Raw genomic sequence first — 24,970 nt, forward strand, 5'->3', positions numbered from 1 at the left:
TCCTCATCTAAAATCACTCTCCTTCATCCCAGTTGGTCATGATATTCTGTCTGAAGTACCTGGATTAACGATACTTTCGGTGAGATTTGAAAGGCCTGCCTTAAAGCACTTTTTTTTTTTTTTCCCTGCTTAGATTCGTCTCTACTTTATAGATGAGAAAGCCAAGGCTTAGGATGATTATGAGACATTCTTTAAAAAAATTTTTTTTTTAGCGTTTTATTTATTTTTGAGACAGGGAGACACAGAGCATGAACAGGGGAGGGTCAGAGAGAGGGAGACACAGAATCCGAAACAGGCTCCAGGCTCCAAGCCGTCAGCACAGAGCCCGACGCGGGGCTCGAACCCACGGACGGCGAGATCGTGACCTGAGCCAAAGTCGGCCGCTCAACTGACTGAGCCACCCAGGCGCCCTGAGACATCTTAAAGTCAGTTAGGAAATGACAGAGCTGGGATTTCTGGCTTCAAATTTTATGCTCATGATACCATAGCAAACACTGGGGAGAAACATGGTGAGTTAAGTGGGATGTGGGGTAGCCAGAGAGACAAGAGGAAAATAGAGAAGGGTCCCAGGAAGCCCCAATTTGCCCATGTGTTTTCCTGGAGCTGGGTAACAGGGTGAGTCTTTGTAGAACAAGAGGTGCAAGGGCAGGTCAGGGTGCTCATAGGGTAGTTGATCAATGAGAGAACTAGGGAAGGGGTGAGGCCCTACTGGGTGGACACTCTGCTTGGAAGTGCCAAGATACTTACTTCAAACTGATTTCCAGAGGGCGCAGCCTTGTGGGAATCAGAGAGGGGAGTGGAGAAAGTCACCCTGATCTGGTCCATGACCCTCCATCTTACCTCGTACGGGATGGCTGGACCCAGCTGGACTCAGGTTGTACCAGATAACTTCGCCTTGGTTTAGATCAGAAATGACTAAAGAGCAAGGATTCTGTTAATTTATATGCTGTTCTTTGTGTCTACACTGGAGAAGGAGTAAAATGTCCTTGAATGTACCAGGTGTCCTAGACCAGGCTTTGGAGTCAAAAAGTTTCTTTCAATTCTGCTTCTGTCATGTGCTATGCAAGTTATTTAAATTCTTAAAGTCCCATTTTTCTTATCTATAAGAAGGAATATTCATTTGTTCATTAAGTATTCATTAGCTTCTATTATATATAAAGAACTATACATAATAAGTATTGGGGATAAGATAATATAACGTTCTTGGCACATAGTAGTTGTTCAATAGGTAGTAGCTATTGCTATTATTTTTAGTGTGCATAAGGAAATCAGCAATGAGTCTTTGGAATGGTAGTAGTACAAATATTATATCAGCTAGCCTTTCACCCAGCTAACTAGAGGTCCCCGCCTAGTATCCTTGTGAAGCTTTATCTGCCAGGGGGAACGATTGTTTTCCTCTCTAATTGGAAGTACCACATCTTTCTGCAATGGCTGTGTGACTTCTGACCACGCTGGTCATCTGTATCCCAAAAGGAAATTAAGCTAGCTGCCCTGAGCAACATTGTGTTTCGTGACGGATGGTTGATGTGGATTTGCTAATAGTTTTGATCCGGTGAAGAGTCAGACAGTAGAAAATTAGAAATTTTAATGAAGATTCCCATTAGATGTTCCCCACAAATAATGGAGCTGTAATATTACGTAAGATTCTTGGCAAAGCAATTCTCATTTCCATTCTCACAAGTGATTATTATTTAGTGTTTATATCACTTTGTATTTCTTAAATGTGTTCAATTATTTTTACATTATTCTTGGGCAAAAAAAAGCCCCAGAAAACAGAACTCTTTGAAGCATCTTAGCATGTTAATCCCCATTTCACAGATGGCGGAAGGTGGGATAGTTCTTGAGCAAATACCAGTGTATCCTCTTACACTTACAAAAATAATACAAAGTTCTGGCCCAATGAGTAGCCACAGCCAGCACCTGCTATTAAGCAGTATATTTGCACACACACACATGCACGCACGCACACACACAGTAGAAAAGATGTTCTTGGATCAATGATTGTAATGCTCAGTAAGGAAGGACTCTTTCTACATGATTTCTCTTCACAAAATTCATGTGTTGAATAAACCTGATTTAAGACAGTGATTCCATCATGTCTTTGCTGGTTTCCTGCCTTCAGAATTCCCAGTCTTCTCCTTGTCTTTTTGTTTACTCTTTTAATTCAGTTTATCAATAATTCATTTAATGTTTGCTGTATAACAGCCACCCAATTTCACCTACATATGACGGTAAGCATTTGTTTTTATATCACGCACCTGTGGATTGTCTGGGCTGGTTTGCTCCATGCTGAAAGACAGTGTCTACTCAGGGTGTTTTTCTTGTGGCCAAGTTCTAAATGCAATAATATAAGCATTGTAGAAACACATTTTAAATCTTTGCTGGTGGCACATGTCATTGGCCAGAGCAAGGCACGTGGATCTCCCAAAGTCAAGGGGCGAGGCAATTTACTCCCCCACCAAGAAGCCATAGCAAGGGTTTTGGATGTGTTGGTGGGAGTTGAGAGACAACGAAGTCCTGTAGACACTGGCAGCATCTTCGTCTTCTCCTCTTGAGCTATCTTTTTTTCTACCTTTGCCCTTTGGGGTGTAACCGCATCTGCAAGATGAGGCCACGGTAAGAGAAAGTCTCAGCAAGAACGTGATCCCAAGGACGTGCCAGGTAGAAGTGTTAATACCCAAGAAGGCTATCCAGGGATTTCCTATGAATGTTAGACTGACTGATTAAATACTTTAATAATGTTCTACCCCTCTATTTAAGCCCTTTGCAATGTGATTTTAAAATCTTCTCATCAGAAAACCCTAAGGGACTCTTAAATATAGAGAATAAACTGAGGGTTGACGGAAGGGGTGGGTGGGAGATAGGCTAAATGGGTGATGAGCATTAACAAAAGCACTTGGGATGAACACTGAGTGTTATATGTAAGTGATCAATCACTCAATTCCACTCCTGAAGTCAGTATTACACTGTATGTTAACTAACATGAATTTAAATAATAAAATCTTCTCATCAAAGGTAGAATTCACTTTCCTACACCTTGAATCGGGGCTGACTGGTCACTTGCTGTGGCTAATGGCATGCGGTGGACCTGGCAGGATGTCCATTCCAAGCCTAGTCACTAAAGGGTTTTGCATGCTTCGGTTCTCTCCTTGCTACCGCCCTAAGAGTAAGCCCAGGCCAGCTTACTGATAGGTAAAACCACAGGCAGGAGAGTTGACACCTCCAAGTTGTCCTGCTAGAGCCACTGCTAAAGCACAAGCTTCAAGCACAAGCAGCCTGCCAGCTGACTGCAGACACAGAGATGGGTTCAAGTTGGCTAACTGCCTGGACGACCTGTACGTGTGTAAGGTGTAATACATGGCTGCTGTTGTGAGCTACCGTTTTGGTAGCTCGTTAGGCAGAGGTGGTAACTTAAACACTCTGACACTCTGCATCTTGGGCACCTGGTATCGCACAGTGTCATTTTCCTAGATCCGACATATTCTTGAGGCAGACCAGAGGTGATAACATATTCATTGAAGCCTTTTCCTATTCCCCAAACCTGTGTCTCCATAGTCTCATGAGATTCTTGTGGGTGAGGGATACACAAACCCAGTGACTTTTCCATAGTGAGCATGTGTAGTGGGTAGCTATTTATTTTTATTTTTAAGTTTATTTATTTTGAGAGAGAGAGAGAGAGAGACAGAGAGACAGAGAGAGAGAGAAATGTGAGCCGGGGAGGGGCAGAGAGAATCCCAAGCAGGTTCTGCCCTGTCAGCTTGGGCCCCCACGTGGGGCTCGACCTCACGAACCGTGGAATCATGACCTGAGCCGAAATCAAGAGCCGGACGCTCAACCAACTGAGCCACCCAGGCACCCCTGGGTAATCATTTCTTTAGGAAGATTATAGGATACTAATTGATTTTGGAGAATGTATTACTGATACGATGAAAAGGAAAGCAAAGCACACAATGTTTTCTGTTCAAGCTGACAGATGCATTCCAATTTCTATAACAACGGTAATTAATTTTAGCTGGGTAGAAAATCCATTTTCTTTGAGGAATCAGTGAACTACAGAGAAATTTGTCAGTAACCATTGTTTGGAATTTTAGTCTGCATGTAAGGGGCACAATAATTTTACAATGACAGCTAATATACAGGGAAACCAACCCAAGATAGAGAAAGCTATTTGGCACTATTGTATGTTTCTGGAAATACGTGATAATGGGATTGAAATCAAATCAAAAGGTAAGAGGCATGATATCAGAGCTCTACTTTTTTTTCCTTCCTATTTTATCAGCACTGAAATGCAATATAAAAAGAGAAATGTAAAGAGATAAGTGTGGTGACTTACAGTTGAAATTTTTACAATTATCGAACATATTGAAGGGCATGATCTTTGGGGTTGGAGGCAAACATCATTTTATGAAAGTGTCAGGGAAATGCTCCATTTCTGCAGTTAATCTATAATTCCCCTGTAAATTTTCTGTGGCTTAGTGTTTTGTTATCAATATTTTTCTGCTCATAAATGAACTCTAATAGACTTACTTTCGCAGTTGTAGACATGTGTCACATACTCATTTTTCATGGGGCATTATTGTAGTTGAACTATGGTGGTGGTTTTAATTAGTCTATAGTTTATTAGAGCAGTGGGAAATGTGCCACAGATGAAATCTGTATAAACTAAGAGATACAACAGAATATTTCATATTGTTTTTATATGCACTGATAAACCTATTAATGTACTTGGAAAACGTTTCTCAAGCATGGTGGTGGATTGCCATTCTTCATGGACATTCACCTCCTGCCCCTGCTGGAGGGCAGGGATGTTCCTTTTTGTTGTGCTATCATGGTCCAGTGTGTATAAACACCGAACAAGTGCATCAGTCTTTCTGGGGTGCCCAGGGGGTCAGCTTCCAGCAAGCCTCTTTGTAGAAGCAGTGGGACATGAAGGATTCAGGCCTTTTTGGCCTATAGATGCTTACTTGTCAGTTTTCCTAATATAAAGTCTTGCCTTAAAGTGTTTCAAGTGATATTTTGTAATTCTTAACTGAACCTTGGAGCTTGACAGGGGGTTGATCACACAGGGACTGAACTTGCATGATGACTTTGTTCTAAATGAATCATTAAGGGGAGAAAATTAGTATTTCTACTAAAAATGTTTGTGTTTTGTTCTTTGCTCTATGGCTAGCACTGGGAATAGTATCTGACATATAGTAGGAGCTCAGTAAATATCTGTTCAGTGAATAAAAAGAAATTTGAAGAAGAAAGACCAAGAGGTCTGGGTGAATTCTCATACCAGCTGAAGAAACCTTAAACAGTTATCTCTTCCTTATGTTCCCTGCCAGGAGACTACTGCTTCAGGATAAAAGGGTTCCATATCAATTATGAAGATAAATGGGCTTTGTGCTTCCTGTCACTTTTTATTTACATGAATCCTGGTCTTCCCTGTCCTTTTAGTCTCATGACAAATTCAACCTCAACTCCAACATGTTCTTTTATGATTACTTCTCTTTCATGATCTTCCCTTTATCTAAACACATGAGATCAGATGTGCCTGTGGGACCTTAGTAAGTTTCATGTGCCTGTTGTGCCTAGGAATCTTGTTCAAATGCAGATTCTGATTCAGAAAGTCTGGAATGAGGTCCAAGATTCTGAATTTCCATCAAACTCCCAGATGATGGCAATGCTACTGGTCCATGGACCACACATGGAAAACAAAAGAGGTAGATGATTGATACTGAAGGAACAACATTTAGATAATAGGCAAAGGGGAAAAAACTGCAAAGAAATTGTCAAAAACTAGAACAGGAAGAATTAGAAGTTATTGGTGTCATGGAGTCAGGTGTGGAAAGATTTTCAATATACCAGATGTGCTCAACTTGGGTCAAATGTTGCTGAGAAACAATAACATAAAGATAGAACATGCTGTGTTGGATTTTCCAGGAGGAGGTATCTGATGATCTTAGGACAGTTTTAATGGAGTAAGGAGGCTAGATTGCTACAAAAGGATGCAGAGAAAGCAAGCAGCAGCAATAATTGCTTTTATATAATTTCAATACAATAGAAGTTTGAACTTTAGATGCTGAAGAGAAAGAGGAAGCAGAGAAGAGAGGTTGAATATGCAAGGGGTGGTGTAATTGATAGAGAAAAAGCCCTGACAAAGGTGGGAGGTGACTGCAATTAGATTTAGATGAGAGGCCAAAAGAGATTGATAAAGGTTGAAGCCTGAGGTTTGAAGGAGGAAAACAGGTGTCAGGAAATGAAGGAGGCTTTCATTCCTCTATGAAGATTGGAGTTGCCCATAGAGGAATGACAGAAGAAGGTGGTATTTAAAGGCAGTGGACTGAAGGAAAATGGTAAAAGTGTGAAATAGTTTTTGAGGACAATGGCAAAGGGAAATGATCAGGGGCAGGATTTTTTTTAAAGGTAATACTGAGTTTCCAGCTGCGGTTTGAAGCCTTGAATTTGTAATGATACCAGCGCTCAGCATTATATGGTTTTTCTCCAAGAGAGAGCCCAACAACCTGGGGGCAGGTGCAGAATAGATGGCTCGTGGTTGTGTTTTTGCTCTTGGCACATATGGGGGTGTACCACTCCCACATGTAATCTTTGAATTTGCCATTTAAAATATCAAAGATGGAGAGGCACCTGGGTGGCTCAGTCGGTAAAGCGTCTGACTCTTGATTTTGGCTCAGGTCATGATCTCACGGTTCATGGGATCTGGTACCATGTCAAACTCTATACTGACAGTGAGGAGCCTGCTTGGGATTCTCTCTCTCCCTCTCTTTCTCTGCCCCTCCCCCATCTCTCGAAATAAATAAATAAACATTTAAAAATATATCAAAGATTGAATTTTTATTTATATTGGTAAGTGAGTCTTTGGATTAGAGGAAATCACCTTGATTCCCAGATCCAAGGGATAATAGGGAGCTGCCACCTAAAATTATAAACCAGGATATTTTATTCTCTAGACCTTACTATGCAATATAGTAGCCACTAGCCACATGTGGCCTTTGAGCACTTGAAATATAGTTAGTCTGAATTGAGATAAGCTGTAAGTTTAAAATAGACATGGGATTTCAAAACTTATTACTAAAAAAAAGAATATTTCACTAATAATTTTCAAATATCAATTATATGTTAAAATGATAAGATTTGGGCTATATTAGGTTAAATAAAATATATTGTTAAAATTATTTTCGCCTTTAATTTTACTTTCTGAAATATATCTACTGATTTAAAGTTACATAGGGGTCTCACATGATATTTCTGTTGGATAGTGCTGCTCTAGATTCTTCTTTGGATTGACTAACCTTTACTCTCAATTACTGTCTGTTTCTGCTTGTTATGTTAATCAGTGTTCTAATGGTATAGCTAATCCAAGTCTTCCCTAAATTCTACCTGCATTCAGACGACAGCTTACTTTACCACCCACCTTTTGCTTGCTATCATCTGGAGGAACAATTGAGTCACGTCCTTGGGTTAACCAGTGATTTTTTTTGCCAGAAGTCATTTGGATTGGCAACCTGCCAGTTATTGGCAATCCCAGGATTGCCCCAAACAATGAAACTAGTTATTCAGTTCTATGTGCTGAGCTGATTCTCTCTGATGGAGATGAACTTTTCTTAACATTCATATAGTAAATCCAGAGTAGGATTCTGATTGGCCCTTCTTGGGTCACATGCACGTTACCAAACACTGGGGTCAGGAGGGTGTTGCACTTCACTGATTTTGTTTATGAGGCCTAAGCCTGTGACTAGTGGGGAAAGTTTGTTGCCAGAAAAAGGAGAGAGGAAAGTGTATATGTCTAGTAGATAAAATAGTAGTTACTACTATCTGCTGTGATTAACAAGCCTCTCACTTAGGGCAGGTTGAGCTGCGCCTCTGCTTGTTTGAATTGAAGCTGCCTGGAGTTTACCCACACAAATGTGTGCAACTAAGAATACCAAATCATCCTAAATCATAGACTAGGCAACCTGAAAGTAAAAACACTTATGCTTTTCCTCCATTTACTCTTCTAAAGTCTGTTCTTTAGTATTTGCATGGTTTCATTTGGCAAAGGCATATAGAGTACTTAGCTGTAAATGCTGAGTAATTATATGCTGTTGTAAGTGACTGAGCCATTATCTACAGTAAGTGTGCAACCTGTCATAGGAAAAACAGCCTTTGGATGTATCCTGTAATTAGTCCATATTGCTATAATTATGTTCCAGAAAAATGTCTCTTGCCCACTTTAAACATATATACATATATATATATGTATACATACATATGTATACATATATATATATTTTATATATACATATACATATATGTACATACATATATATATATGTAATTTATTTTTTTTTTTTAAGTAGGCTTCATGCCCAGTGCAGAACCTAATGTGGGCTTGAACTCATGACCCTGAGATCGAGACCTGAGCTGAGACCAAGAGATGGACACTTAACCAACTGAGCCACTCAGGCACCCCTAAACATATTTTAAGAAGACTAAAACTCATATTGTTTAAACTCATGTTATAGTATTTTTGTGGGGAAAAAAGCACAATTCTTGGAGTTGGTCAAATGAGGCTTGGGAGTTCTTTTTGATAAAAAGATAACCTAGAGATATAAGAAATTTAATTGCTTCTGTTTGTCAGCAGATTTTGATTTTGTTTTTATGGTATGCTTTTCTTTACCTGTTGATTTTGAGATTTGAGGACATGATCTGTCAACAGTCATTGAAAAATGTGAGGATATCTTTAGTTTCAACTTGCAATTAATTTTTATAGCTGTTTACTGTCCTCAGTGGTTCCCCATTCATTATACCATCCCTGTTCAGTAAGGTTATGATAGGTAGAGAAACAGAGAATCAGAGATATTAAGAAGTTTTTCTAAGGTTATGTAGACAGTAAGTGGCAGAGCTGGGACTTAAACCTACACCTTCTGTGTCAAATAGTATGCCTTTGGCTACATATGACAGTATATTTGGCTAATAGTGGTGTAAACAAAGAAGACATTTAATAATCTTATATTAAAAGAAGACTGGAAACAAATGGCTCCGGGTTAGTTCAAGGAGCTAGACTGATGTCTCTGATTTTCTCGACCTTTCCCTCTAGGCCACACTATGATTACAGGAGCGCCAAACATCACATCTTCACAGAACAGAATCAATCTAAGGCAGAAAGAGAAAAATAGGAGACCTCTTTCTCTCTCTCCATCTTTCCCTCTGCCTTTTCTTTTTTTCTCCTCTGTCCTCCTTTCCTGTCTATTTCTCTCATTCTCTGTTTCTCTCTCTCCCCCTTCCCCTTTCTTTCTTGATTTTGTCCACCTTTCTCTCTTTTTTCTTCTTCTCTTACATTCTTTCTTTCTTCCTCTCTTTAGTTAGGAGATACATCTTTCCAAGAAATAATTCTCCAGACATTTCTTCATATATCTCATTGGCTAGAACTTGGTTATATTTTTAACCCCAGTAACAAGGGAGGCAGGCAAAGGAAATATCTGGAACTTTTAGTCTCTATCCCTGGTGGCAGATTTTGCTATAAAAGATGATAGCGTTGCAAAATGTTTTGGTAGCTGACAGTGTCTACTATGTCTCTGTACTCCAAGTCCAGTGCTCTTTTAATCTTATCTCATCGGATGTATTTTTATTGCTTAGAAATAGAAATAGCATTAGAATTTTTTCACTTATTTAGAAGCCATTTATTGGCACATTACTAGACGATGTGGTATGGATTCTGGGGCTGCAAAAATTAATAGATACTCTTCTTGTGTTTAAGGAATATATGATCAATGAAGGAACGTAATGAATGAACATGCTTTAAACGTAAATCAACGTCTAAATGCAGTTGTACTGAAAATACGAACTATAGGAGTTTGGAGTAACAACAGTTGGAAGGCAGCAAATATTGCCTTCAATTGGTTTTTAGTATTCAAGAACTAAAGTGAATGTATCACCAACTCGGTATCCTACTAGGAAATCTGGCTGCAATTTGGTATTTGGTAATGCTGCAAAGTTCTTGCAGTGCTTATTAACATACAGATGGAATCCCTATTTTTGGTGGAAAGTGGAGGGCAATGAGTTGAAAATGTGGCAGCTGAATTTGTGTGCACAGTCACACTAAGCTCAGGCCAAGTTGTATACATTGAATTCTTTTGACAAACCATTCTCAGGAGCTTTAAGTAGTCTTGGTGAATAGTCAGGTTGGGATATTGGCCAGTTTTGGATCACCATACTAGGCTTACAACTTAATACCACTCTTTTTGTTATTTTTCTTTAGTATACATTCTATTTGGTGCCCTGTAGCCTTTGGGGCATAAAGTTGCCTATTGACCGTCCGTAGATTTTGGAGCAAAGTTTCAAGTTGGTAGAAGCATGGGCCCGGAACACCTGTGTGGTCATTTCAGGCCAGCGATGCTAACATGAGTGTCCAATAGATGAGATGGATCTTCTGTATGAAATGTAGCTTTTTTTTTTCAATATATGAAATTTATTGTCAGATTGGTTTCCATACAACACCCAGTGCTCATCCCAAAAGGTGCCCTCCTCAATACCCATCCCCCACCCTCCCCTCCCTCCCACCCCCCATCAACCCTCAGTTTGTTCTCAGTTTTTAAGAGTCTCTTATGCTTTGGCTCTCTCCCACTCTAACCTCTTATGAAATGTAGCTTTGATACTTGGGTAATTTTAGAGTTAGAAATTCTTCATAGCATTTTGTACTTAGAGAGGATTCTTCAGAATATGAAACTTATGTCTCTTTGACAGTAGATTCTTTGTCATGTACATTAAAAAAGCCTCCCATAGGGGCACCTGGGTGGCTCAGTTGGTTAGGCGGCCGACTTCGGCTCGGGTCATGATCTCGCGGTCTGTGAGTTCGAGCCCCGCGTCGGGCTCTGTGCTGAGAGCTCAGAGCCTGGAGCCTGTTTCAATTCTGTGTCTCCCTCTCTCTGACCCTCCCCCATTCATGCTCTGTCTCTCTCTGTGTCAAAAATAAATAAACGTTAAAAAAAAAAAATAAAAAAGCCTCCCATAGCCTTTGATACAGTACATTATATACAGTAGGAATTCAGTAAGTGATTATTTTATTAAATGAGTCATTATTTCTTAGAGGATTCCAGCATATTATTAAAAATAGTTTCAAATTGAAACATCTTCCTTATTGGACATCAAGTTTCAGACTAATAAAAAAAATTGCATTTGTGGGGCGCCTGGGTGGCTCAGTTGGTTGTGTCCAACTTCGGCTCAGGTTATGGTCTTGCAGTTTGTGAGTTTGAGCTCCATGTTCTACTCTGTGCTGATAGCTCAGATCCTGGAGCCTGATTCAGATTCTGTGTTTCTGTCTCTGCCCCTCTGCCATTCATGCTCTGTCTCTGTCTCTGTCTCTCTCTTTCTTTCTAAAAATATGAACAAAATGTTAAAAAATTGCATTTGTGATAAAAATACATTGAATAGTGAAACAAGTTTGGCTTAAAAATTTTTCAAAAATGTTTAATACAAAATAATTAAGACACAAAAGAGTATAAGCATAAATAACACATATCCTTGTACTTTCTATCCAGTTAATAAAAAAGTAATTTATTTTATTTTATTTTATTTTAGAGAGCAAGCAGGGGTCAGGGGCAGAGGGGGAGAGAGAGAGAGAGAGAGAGAGAGAGAGAGAGAGAGAGAATCTTAAGCAGGCTCCATGCTGAGCATTGAGCCCAATGTGGGGCTCGATCCCACAATCCTGGTGGAAATCAAGAGTTGGATGCTTAGCCATCTGAGCCACTCAGGTGCCCCAAAGTTTGTTTTTAAATGAATATTAACTCTCTTTCTTGTGGATAAAAATTAGGACTTCCAATCTAAATCTCGACAATGAATCAGGAATAAAATTGAGAAGAAAGATCTGTTTTCCCCTGTATTTAACCTTAAAGATGAGTTACTTATTATTTTTTGACTATTTTATTACTTCTGTAAAATAATTACACATTATAAAAAATTCAAATAATACAGAGAAAGAAATAAGCATCTGAAACTCAACAGTTCAGAGACAACTACAGATGACATTATTTGAGATATTTCATATGCATACAACACGTGGAAATATGTATGCATTTTACATAAATGTGTTCATACCATTCATTTTACTCTGAAAGTTGCTTCCTTCCTCTAACACCCATCTGCTGCATGTGGTGGATATTTTTCCATTTAAAGAGGAAAAGGATCTACACTGATTTTAATAGCGGTACACATGATCATTTTCCTGTATCATGATGTGCTTAACAAGGCATCTATTCATGGCGATGCACATTTCTAATTTCTCCATATTATAATCTGTGTTTAATAAATAATCCTGAGCATGGTTTTGTTCTTTTATCCTTTTAAACAGTTCCTTGGGTAAATTCTTAAGAATGGGTATGGTGGATTGTCCCAGTGTCTGGATGTTTGGCCGCCTCACTGCATCTGTCCCCTTTGCCATGTTACTTTCCAGCACTTTTCCTTGTGAGCAGGGTGCCACGTCCCAGCTTTGGGCTCCGGTGACTCGCTTTGGTCAACGGGATGTTAGAAACGTGGTGCAAGCAGAGTCCCAAAGGTGTTTTTGCAATTGAGTTGCTGCCGTCGCCATGAGAAGGACATTCCGAGCCAGCCTGCTGGTTCCGGGAGAGTGAAAGCAGAACGAGCCCAGTTAAACGTATTCAGTGAAGCTCTAACTGAATCAGAGTCCTCACCCAGCCCGCAGGCCCCTGCGTGAGCCCGGCAAGGTCAGCAGAACCGACAACCCATCCGAAGTTCTGTGAACACTAACAGATTGTCTGCGGATGCCAATGAGGCTTTGTGGGTGTTTGTTACAAAGCATTAATGTGGCAATAGATAATTGATATAGTGGGATTTGGCTATTGAATTTTTTTATTGGTACCTATATTGATTTGTAGTTTTTCTAAGCCTTGATACATTTTTCTGGATTTTTTTTAAAGGTGATAAATGCAATTTAGTGGAAGTGATTTCATACGTCCATTATAATTAGATGAAAGTAAAAGACCAAACCCAACAAGCAAAAACTTCCTTGCTAGTTTACAGACCTCATTCCCATCTTGGATTTTGCATTTATCTTGGCTATTTGTTTTTCATGTATATGAAAATCATGTTAATAGTTAATGTTTATTTATTTTTGAGAGAGCATGAGAGAGAGAGAGAGAGACAGAGCACGAGTGGGGGAGGGGCAGAGAGGGAGGGAGACACAGAATCTGAAGCAGGTTCTAAGTTCTGAGCTGTCAGCACAGAGCCTGACGCAGGGCTCGAACTCACGAACTGCGAGATCATGACCTGAGCCGAAGTCGGACACTCAACCGACTGAGCCACCCAGGCGCCCCAAAAATCATGTTAATAGTTAAAATGAAGATGAGTGATTAGTTGTTCAATTACAGAAAGAAAATGGAAAAGTTAAATTACTAAGAGAGAAAAAATTACCAAATTGATAATCCAAATTTGTTTATTTACTTATTCATTTATTTATAAATGTTTATTTATTTTTGACAGAGAGAGCGTGTGCACATGAGCAGGAAAGGGGCACAGAGAGGGAGACAGAGGATCTGAAGGCAGAGCCAGATGCAGGGCTCAAACCTACAAACTAACCTGAGCTGAATTTGGATGCTTAACAGACTGAGCAACCCCAGGGCCCCTAAACTAAATTTACTTTTAAAGTTGTCTTAAAAGATTGTTAGTTTACTTATATTTGCATCAGTCTCATAAACTCTTATAAATGTTATAGCATTTAGTTTTGACCGTTATTCTAATTAATTTTAGGGCTGTGATTCTGGCCTCATTTTTCTAGCCTTGTACCCATGGCCCCATATTAATATTTATGCTGAACTAATAGAAAGTTTTTGTCCATTCTCACTTTAGACTTTGAAATGAGATCATTAGTTCCCATCAGTTAAGCAGAATTGAATTTCATTGCATATTCAGTCCAATTATCCTTGAAATTCACCAATAATCCCCAAACTTCATCATAGTGATTAGTATCCGTGTATTCTATGCCAAACCTTCCACTTAGAATTGTAATTAAGAAGATGGATATTTTAAAGTTTCACCTTTTTGTCCCTTCTCAAAACCACCACTTTTTGACTGTTTTGATTCTTTTAGACTGTGCACTGTGTGTGGTTTCTGTACCTTCCCCATCTGAGTCCACGATCTATCCCTTCAACCACATCCTTACATCAATCACCATGTTCCCTTATCTGTTAGCCTTCCTCTGCACCTATTATAAGCTGCTCTCAACCCAGGGCAACCCACCCCTCCACAGGAGGACCCCACTGGGAGGGTTACATCTACCATTCCCCTGGGGCCCTCGCTCTACTTCTGTGTCCAGCATTATTGGCAGATGATCACTTTTAAGGAGAAACTAATGATTATTCAGAGTGTATATTCTTAAAAACATTTTTTTAAATGTTTATTTATTATTGAGAAACAGAGACAGAGCATGGGAGGGGCAGAGAGAGGGGAGACACAGAATCTGAAGCGGGCTCCAGGCTCTGAGCTGTCAGCACAGAGCCCGATGCGAGGCTCATACTCACGAACTATGAGATCATGACCTGAGCCGAAGTTGGACACTTTACCGACTGAACCACCCAGGCACCCCAGAGTGTATATTCTTAAACTTACTTTGCTTCATGGCTTCAGACTTTCTTCCTCCCATCTACCATCTACACTGCCATTGGTTATTTTTCCAAAATATGATCACATTCCTGCCCTGATTAAAAATATCTAATGAATCTCTTCTGCCTAAATTCTGGGCATGGCACCCCAGGCCTTTCACAATCTGCTGGCCACCTGTTTCTGGATTCAATTTCTGCTCCTGGCTGTGGGGAACAGAGGGAGCTAAAGGGGCAGCCAGCGTAGAACCAGCTGTCAGTCAAGGCTGTGTGTGTTTGTGTGTGTGTGTGTGTGTGTGTGTGTGTGTGTGTGTGTGTGTGTGTGACAATTGTTGACATTCCAGGTGGGCACCACATTCTAGGGGACTGCACTCTGGAGGAATAAGGGCATAGTTTGAAAGTGTAGGGAGGTGTCTTGGGTTGGATTTCCCCTAATTTCCCTCAAGTTCCTGCAGAACTTGAGATATGTTTGTGTGAAGTCAATTTATTTGGAAATATGGTCTCAGGGAACAGGAATACAGGATGGAGGAATGAAACTGGAAAAGAGTAAGTCAATACAGGGGTAGATGATTGAACTGGACCAGCACTAGAGGCATCTTGTGTTGGATCCAGTGAGATGTCACGCGGAGTCTTATGCGGTGCATCTAAGAACTGTTTTCTTGGTGGCAGTGCAAGAGGGAGGAGCGTATGCCTTGACTTCTGTTCCCCATGGTCGCGAGGGGCTTCGCTGATACCCATTTCCTTGTACATCTGGATTAAGAATTCCAAGTGAGGGGCGCTTGGGTGGCTCAGTCGGTTGAGCGACCGACTTCGGCTCAGGTCATGATCTCACGGTTTGTGAGTTCAAGTCCCGTGTCAGGCTCTGTGCTGCCAGCTCAGAGCCTGGAGCCTGCTTCTGATTCTGTGTCTCCCTCTCTCTCTGACCCTCTCCCACTCATGCTCTGTCTCTCTCTGCCTCAGAAATAAATAAACATTAAAAAAAAGAAAAAAAAGAATTCCAAGTGATTTGGAAGACATCTTGGTTTGGCCTCAAAGGGATCCCTGGGCAGAAAGCACATGGTGTTTGGTGCAGCTTAAGGCAGGGCATATGCTCTACTTGTTCTGGGACAAAGGAAGTCAAAGAGCTAGTAACTGTGAAAGTGGCTAAAGAGGCAGGGTTAAGAAGGTTCCGAAATGGGCACAAGAAGCAGATGACTTAGGTGGTATGTTGAGCTAGCGTCATCGAGGGAACCCCCCCTGGAGTAATGAGCAGTCAAGCTGGACACGAGCCAGGCCTCTGCTCAGAACCTTGCTGTTTGCTCATGACCAAAGTCCTTCCAAGTACCTAGGAGGACGGATGTGATCTGTTTCTCCCTTTACCCCTCTAATCTCATCTCCATCTTCTCTCCCATCGCTTATTCCTTTCTGACCACACTGGTCTCTGTGCTGAGGCTCTTACATGCTTCTGCCTTAGGACATCTGCCGAGGCCCTGCCCCAAGCACTCTGCATGATGAGTGTTAGATTCCTAGAGATCTGTCTCTTTGTTCCTTAACATCTTTGTTCACATGCTACTCTCCCAAGGAAGCTCAGCCAGATCGCCTATTAGAAATGTTACCCTCTTACACTCTTGATGCTCATCACCTTTCCCTTTTCCCGTAGCACTTTATCACCTTCTAACATACTACAAAATTTGCTTCCTTACTAAGTTTTTTATGATTTTTTCTCTCTCCCTCTACAGAAGGCAAGCTCCACAAGAACTGGCGTTTTGACTGGTTTGTTGGCAAATGTATCCCAAGTACCTGACATATAGTTGGTGCTCAAAAATGTTTAATTTTGGGGGCGCCTGGATGGCTCAGTCGGTTAAGCATCTGACTTCGGCCCAGGTCATGATCTCACGGTTCATGGGTTTGAGCCCCATGTCAGTCTCTGTGCTGACGGCTCAGAGCCTGGAGCCTGCTTCGGATTCTGTGTCTCCCTCTCTCTCTCTCTGCCCCTCCCCCCACTTGTACTCTGTCTCTGTCTCTCTCTAAAAAATAAATAAATATTAAAAAAATGTATACATATTTAAAAAATTTTTATTTTTGAATAAGAAAATAAAACAACAACACCAAAGTGAACTCTTCTTTAGAGAAGAGGCTTACAGTTACTGCCTTTTGTGCTTTTTTTGAGTCCACAGTTTGTAATCCAGTCAGTAGGAACAGCAGCTGCCTGCTCCTAATTGGAGCAGGGACAGAGATGGGCTAGAATTTTAACCATGACCTTCCTTTTATTGAAATTCAAGCAGGGCAGTGGTGAAAACGAAGCAATTTGTTGTCCTAACAGATTTACGAATGACAAACCACAGCTGAGAAGCTTTGAAAGGAAGGCAAAATCTGTCCTAGAGAGGAAAATAATCATGATTATGATATATTTGATCATGCTGTATTTGTACCATGCTCTAACTTTCTGTGTATCATCTAAGCATTATAACAGGCATTTACAGTAGGTAGAAATTACGATCCCTACCTTAGAAGGAAATGTTTATTATCTATTTGTACTTAAGAAGAACTGAGGTAAAATTCACATAGTATAAACTTAACCATTTAAAGTGTGCAGTTCAGGGGTGCCTAGGTGGCTCAGTCGGTTAAGCATTCGACTCTTGATTTTGGCTCAGGTCTGGATCATACGGTTTCGTGAGTTCAGGCCCCACCTCTGGCTCTGCACTGACAGTGCGGAGCCTGCTTGAGATTCTCTCTCTCTCCCTCTTTCTCTCTCTCTCTCTGCTCCTACCCCACTCGCACTCTCTCTGTCTCTCTCAAAATAAATAAGTAAACTGAAAAGAAATTAAGTGTGCAATTCAGTGGCATTTAGTATGTTCACAGTTGTTGTGCAACCATTCCCTCTATGTAGTTTTCAGAACATTTTTATCGTCTCATAAAGAAACCCCATACTCGTTATGCAGTCAGTCTTCATTACCCTCTCCCCATAGTCCCTGGCAACCACTCATTTGCTTTCTGTCTCTAGGGATTTACTTATTCTTGATTATTTCGTCTAAATGGAATCATACAATATGTGAATTTTTGCATCTGGCTCCTTTTACTTAGCATAATGTTTTCAAGGTTCATTAGGTTGTGGCGGGTATCAATATTTCATTCCTAGTAATGACTGAATACTATTCCAGTGTGTGATGTACCACATTTTGTGTATCCATTCATCATTTGATGGATATTTGGGTTGTTTCCTTCTTTTGGCTTTTGTGAATAGTGCTGCTATAAACATCTGTTTTTTGTTTCAACACCTGGTTTCAATTCTTTGGGCTTTATACCTAGGAATGGAATATACTTTTATTTTTACCTACTTTGTGCTGGGGGTTTCTTTTCTGCAAGACAGAAACACTAATTGAGGTGGTATTAGATGTATTAGCTAGGTCAAATGTAAAGCAATGTTAAGAATATTAGAATGTTGAGGGGCGCCTGGGTGGCTCGGTCGGTTAAGCGTCTGACTTCGGCTCAGGTCATGATCTCGCGGTCCGTGAGTTCGAGCCCCGCGTTGGGCTCTGTGCTGACAGCTCAGAGCCTGGAGCCTGTTTCAGATTCTGTGTCTCCCTCTCTCTGACCCTCCCCCGTTCATGCTCTGTCTCTCTCTGTCTCAAAAATAAATAAACGTTAAAAAAGAATATTAGAGTGTTGAGATGAGAAAGCAAAAATTTCAGATGAAAATATGTAAACCACAGGTTCCACATGGTTGCTATGATTAGACTGAGAATTTGACTCTTAGGCACCTGGCAGGTGCCAAAGGCTTTTTAAAGTCAGAAATGAAACCTGGAAGTAAAATGTTTACACAAGCCATGAAATCTAAGAGATGGGTTTGTCGGGGCACCTGGGCAGCTCAGTTGGATGAGTGTTTGACTCTTGAGTTCGGCTCATGTCCTGATCCCAGGGTCATGAGATTGAGCCCTGCATCAGGCTCCATGCCCAACTTAGGTACCCCCCCCCCCGCCCCTCTCCTCTGCTCATGCGTGCTTTCTCTCTTAAAATGAAATGAAATGAAATAAAAATTTAAAAGATGTGTTTGTCTACATAACAATGAAAAACTTCTGTACAATCAAAGGAAAAAAAAAGTTAAAAGGTAACTAGGAAACTGGAAGGAGCAATTTACAAATTGGTAATGAAAGGTCAATGTATAACATGTAAACAGATAATTTAAAAATGTCACCCAATGCCTGGGTGACTCAGTAGGTTAAGTGGCTCAGGTCATGGTCTCCCAGTTCGCAAGTTCGAGCCCTGCGTCAGGCTCTGTGCTGACAGCTCAGAGCCTGGAGCCTGCTTCAGATTCTGTCTCCCTCGCTCTCTGCCCCTCCCCCACTCGAGGCCTCCCTCTCAAAAATAAATAAAAACATTAAAAAATTTAAAAATGTCACCCAAGACATTAAAGGGTAAGCAGGCATTTTGAAAAAAAAAAGATTTTTTTTTTTGAAGGGAGTAGTCTAGTAGATTAGAAAAGAATTTAAAAGATAACATTCAGTGTTGATGGGGATGTGGATAAAAGGTCAACATAAAACAGTGTTGGTGGGAGTATATATTTGCAGACCTTTTTTGTAGGGCAAACTGATAGCATAGATTAGCATAGATCAATGGAACAGAATGGGGAGCTTAGAAATAGACCCGCAGATCTTTGACAAAGGAGCAAAGGCACTTCAATAGAGAAAGAATAATCTTTTCGGCAAACGGTGTTGGAACAATTGGAGATCCATATGTCAAAAAAAATGAGTGGACACACAGACCTTATCCCTTCCACAAAAATTAACATATTGTAGTGAAACTTCAAAACACGAGGGATGGAAAGAAAATCCTAAAGACTACCGGTGATAAAAGACAGATTACCTACAATGGAAAGAAAATCAGAATGATATCAGACATTTCATCAGCAATACTTGATGCATAAAACAAATATTCAGCATATTCAGGGGCAGTGGGAGGAAGAAATGGACGCACGGATAGAACTTAACGTACCTCATCTGGCTGTGAGAGGAGGTATTGAATTCTGTAGCTTGCAAATCCAGACTTAAACCCATACAGAAAGCTAGAGTGTAGCCTAAGCCTGGGGTCGGGGGTACAATTAACTTGTAAGAAAGAGAAGCGAAAGCAGGCATGTTAAGGAGAAAATGATTAGTGTGTTCAGTCGAGGCTAAGCTAATTCAGTAGTGTACGTCTGGATAGCTGTAATTTCCCTCAACTGTGTATTTATTCTCTTTATACCAGTCATGACAAGGCAGTTACCAAAGATACTCATTTAATCCCTTGCCATACTGTACTTTCTATAGAGGCTCTAGCAAGTGACAGGCTTTACTGTAGAGAAAGTCTTCTGGTCAGTGTGATTGCTCAGAGCATGACAGCTCCTTCTGCTGTAAAACATGATTTGGGGAGAAAGGCTTTTGCTCAGAAACAATGTAGTTTAGCCTAGTCAGTTAATGAAAAAGTGGAATGCTGGGAGATGTAATTTCATCATGTGGAAAACTTTCGGCGTATTATCTCATCCACTCACCAAATGCGGTCTTGCAATTAAAATCCCTCCATATACCAGCAGATGGAATTTTATGCAAGCACACATAGATGTGTGCCAGGAGAGTAAGAGAAGTTCCACAGCACAGCTGCCTCCTCTACCTGACATAGGACTGAAAGAACCAAATTTATAAGTGAGTGCTTTGCCAGACGGCAGACCTCTCAGCTTAGCCAATTATGTAAATGGAACTGGAAGAATGATTTGTACCAGGCACGGTTTCGGACGAAAGCCCCATTGTTGTAAAGCCCTATCCTTGGTCTACGTCGTTTTCAAAGTTTTTTGCTTTCTTTCCACTTTTGATTTGACTTTCCTGACTTCTGGAGAAGCAGCTGTGGGTGTACAGAGTAAGACCTTTCTTAAATTGATAATCTTCATAAAGGCATAAGATCGGCAGAAACAGTGCTCAATTCGGCAGCACGTGCACTTTTAAAATGAACCATACAGAGAAGATTAGCATGGCTTCTGCTCAAGGATGACAACACAAATTCGTGAAGCGTTTCATATTAAAAAATCAGCAGAAACGTTGGGATTAAAAATTTTTGTTTTTAAGTTTATTTTTTTGAGAGAGACAGAGACAGCCTGAGTCGGGGAGGGGCAGAGAGAGAGAGAGGGAGAGAGAGAGAATTCCAAGCAGGCTCCGTGCTGCCAGCACAGAGCCCAGTGTGGGGCTCGGACCCATGAACTGTGAGATCATGACCTGAGCCAAAACCAAGAGTCAGACGCTTAACCAGACTGAGCCACCCAGGGGCCCCATGAAACACTGAAATTTTAATCACTCACTGTGGTATGTTTATAAGGTCAACAGGTAGGGATTTTCAAGAATTGGCTAAATATATTTTAAAACATTGTCTTTTGGTCCCTTCAAGCCAAATCAAAGCCTAGAATATGTTGATCATAGAACATGCCTTTAGGACTGTAGCAAATGCCTTATTTATTTGTGCCCAAAAGTTATCTCGGGACCCCCATAGATTCAAAAAGAGTAATTTTTATGGCAGCGTCAGACCAGCACAGTTTTTACATACTGTGCTCCTGCCCAAGTTTCATTTGGAGAAAGCTTAACAAGTATGTGAACAATACCGTGGCCTAGATGGAGACCGACTTTAGGAACCTTAGTTCACAGACCACATAGTTACTTACTTGATTTTGTAAAACTGTTTTCTTTCCAAATATGTGTAATTTTATGGTTCCCTACTCTCTTTTCCCAGGTGTTTAGCAGTAAAATTCCCCTGAACTGCAATCATATTTAACGGCTCCTCTTGGGGTGTGGAGAAGGAAATATAAAAAATAGAAGGGGTAGGAAATGAAACTGCTAGAAACAATAAGATGATTCGTTAAGAAGCCCAATTATGAATTAACATACAAAATCAGGAGATTTCTTATGTAAAAGTATTAATACATTTTATATAAACTGTATAGAAATTTATATAGGAAATATAATAGAAAAATACGTTCCATTCATAATGGCATTACAGGACATAAACCATGCAGAAATAAACTTAACTAAAACTGTAAAGGTCCTTTTGGAAGAAAACTGTAAAATTTCATTGTGGGGCCATAAAAGAGGTCTTGAATACATACATTAAGTACTTTGTTTTAAGTCTCTGAATATTTATCATGATTTTGTTATTTAAATACAAATTGTGGACATTTTCTTAAGGCAGTAGATGAGTTACAACAGGCCTTTATCACATGCATAGAACCTTACTGAATGGGTATACCTACTCTTAGCAGTTCCTAATGGCAAATATTAGAATGTTTCCAATTTTTCTGTGTTGGAAACAATGTAACAAGAACTTCCTCATGCATACATTTCTTTTTTCTTTATTTTTATTAAAATTTTTTTTTAATGTTTATTTTTGACAGAGAGAGAGAGAGAGAGACAGAGACAGAGCATGAGTGGGGAGGGGCAGAGAGAGAGGGAGACACAAAATCTGAGGCGGGCTCCAGGCTCTGAGCCGTCAGCACAGAGCCTGACGCGGGGCTCCGACTCACGGACTGTGAGATCATGACCTGAGCCTAAGTCAGACGCTCAACCGACTGAGCCACCCAGGCGCCCCTCTTTTTTATTTTTTTAACGAAGCATGACGTTTCTTCTTTTTTTTAATTAAAAAATTTTAAAAAAATGTTTATTTGAGAGAGGGAGAGAGAGTGAGAGAGAGAAAGAGAGACAGAGTGTGAGTGGGGAGGGGCAGAGAAGGAGGGAGACACAGAATCCGAGGCAGGCTCCAGGCTCTGAGACATCAGCACAGAGCCCGTCTCGAGGCCCAAACCCACGAACCATGAGATCATGACCTGAGCTGAAGTTGGACCCTTAACCAACTAACTGAGCTACCATGGCGCCCCTTTATACCTGTATTTCTATATATTCACTTACTAATTTCTAGAAGTGGCTCAAAAAGTCTGCATGTTTAATATTTTGGCAAATGCTGTCAAAATGTACTCCTACCAGTGCTGTTTTACGGTGCCTTTTTATCCGTGTTCCTCTAATACTGAATGTTATCTCTTAACATTTTTTCTCAATCTGCTAGATTCTCCCCAAATACAACTATTTTTTTTCTAAATGCCTGTTTGTACTCAGGTTGTCTTTTTGAAAAACATGATTTGAAGGTGTTATTTATGTATTATGGACATTGAACTTTTGATACCTTTGCTGCTAATAATTCCCTCCGACTTTCTAGTTATCTTTTAACTTTTTCCCCTTTCGTTGTACAGAACTTCTTCGTTTTTATGTAGTCAAACCTGTCTTTTAGATTTCATGGCTTCTGTAGATATTTTACTTCGGGTTTCATTCCTTACTTGGAAAAGCCTTTGACACCTGTCAGTTGCCTAGGAGTCAAATTCTCTGTAATTGTAGCAACCATGGGGACCCTGAGGCTACCAGTTTGTGACTCCAGTGGCTTCTCCTCCTGGTGAGCAGGTCTTGGCTGTAAGTCACTGCAGGCATCTGTCTCTCCAGATTACAGGGTGTTAACTGCCTTGTTACCTCAGTTCTGTGATGGGTCCAAGGAAAGCCATTGATTTTCAGTTTGCTCAGCTGTTTCTTGTTGGAATGTAAGCGTGATGATTTCTAATCTTTTTGCATCTGGGAGCAGAAACTGGAAGCCTTTTACCGTAAATTATTTGTATGTAAGTGCTGAATAGGCTTATGTAGATCCAATTTAGCAATCTAGGTTTGGGCGGGGCATGGAGGGGTGGCATATCAGGAATCAGTGTTGTCTGGTTGTCTAGGTAACATCCGAAAGAGTTTTTAGACAGCCGAGAGAAGACATCGAGTGGCTATATATCCAGGTGTGAGTCAGGTAAAGAGCTAGGGCTGCAGATAGATTTTCCGAGTCAGCGTAAATGCGGTATTGAAAGTCTTGGGTAGCTTCCTGTCTCCCAGCTAAAGTCCTTATTAGTACATTCTGTGAGAGTCTAAATGGTCTGGCTCTTGGTATTTCCCTGACCTCCCCTTGTTCACTGAGCTTAAACCACACTGACGTCTTTGCTAGTTCTTAAATAAACAAGGTCTGCGCTGGCTTCATGGCCTTTGCCCTTGCTGTTTCCTCTGCCTGTAATGTTTTGCCTCCTGGTGTCTTCTCTCACTTTTCCTATGTCTCAAAACCACCTACTCAGTGAGGCCTTGCCTAAAACTACTTATGTAAAATTCAGCTGCCTGTCTGCGTGCCTCATATCTCCCTTCTCCTTAGCGTGTGTCACTATCTTACATACTCTGCGATATATACTGTTTATGCCCTATTTCTCCCATGAGATTGTAAGCACCACAGGGAAAGGGACTTTTCCTGTTTGCTTCACTGTATCCTGAGGTTTTAGGGCCACACTGTAGAAGTAAAAAGAATCAGGTGAAAATAAGTTGAAACTATATTGTATTTAGGGGCACCTGCATGGCTCAGTCGGTGAAGCATCCAACTCTTCTTGATTTTGGCTCAGGTCATTGATCTCATGGTGGTTCGTGGGATCGAACCCTGTGTTGGGTTCCATGCTGACAGCTGACAGTGTAGAGATTACTTGGGATTCTACCTCTCCCTCTCTGTGCCCCTCCCCTGCTCACACTCTGTCTTTGTCTTTCTCAAAATAAGTAAACATTAAAAATTATATTGTATTTAACCCATTCTATACCAAGTATTGTCATTTCATGTAATATAATCATATAATCACTATAAAAATTAGTAATGAGATAATTTACATTCTTTTTTTTTTATGTTTGAAGTATTCAAAGTCTGGGGTGCATTTTATACTGACATCGCATTTAATTTGCACCGGCCACATTTCAAGGGTTCCAGAACCACATGTGGCTAGAGGCTGCTGTGTTGGACAGCTCTATGAGACTTGTGGGCTATGTTAGGATTGGGACATTTTTCTTAGGAGAAGTGGGATGTTACTGAAGTGGGGGTTTAGGTAGATTCAGAAGTGACATGATCAGTTTGGTGTTAACACAAATAACTGTGGCAGCAGAGTAGAGAATGAATTGGAGGGACTCAAGAGTCTGTGCAGGGAGATCTGTCTAGGAGGCTGTGAGAGAGATTTGCAGAGAAACAGATGTGGTGCCTGGACCAGGGTGCTGGCTGTGGGAGAGCAGAAGAGAGAAGATTCAGGAGACATTTAGCCACGACATTCCACAAGGCTGGACGAAAATTGGTTGCAAAGTAGTGAGGTAACTTTATAAGTCAGATAGTAGTTTGATTATAATTATCTTTTGTCTCCTGGAAGAGAACAGATTGGAAACGGTGACAGTGGCACTTAGTTTTTAGTGGATAAATCTAAATGGCCACATGATGGCGCCAAAACCTCGATAGTTAGTGTGGCTGTTCAGACCTGCGGGCAAATTCCTTCCACAGAAATGTCGCCACCTTCA

General features: G+C 40.6%; 1 non-coding gene across 1 annotated transcript; it reads left to right on the forward strand.

Moving 5' to 3' along the window:
• The first annotated feature begins 20,514 nt into the window (after window positions 1-20,514).
• On the forward strand, window positions 20,515-20,623 carry LOC125922189 (U6 spliceosomal RNA). The gene has a single exon (XR_007457625.1). It is a non-coding gene; the product is annotated as a U6 spliceosomal RNA (small nuclear RNA).
• Window positions 20,624-24,970: the final 4,347 nt, after the last annotated feature.

This window comes from Panthera uncia, chromosome C2, assembly GCF_023721935.1.
Source record: "Panthera uncia isolate 11264 chromosome C2, Puncia_PCG_1.0, whole genome shotgun sequence".
In the NCBI taxonomy this organism is placed as follows: domain Eukaryota; kingdom Metazoa; phylum Chordata; class Mammalia; order Carnivora; family Felidae; genus Panthera; species Panthera uncia.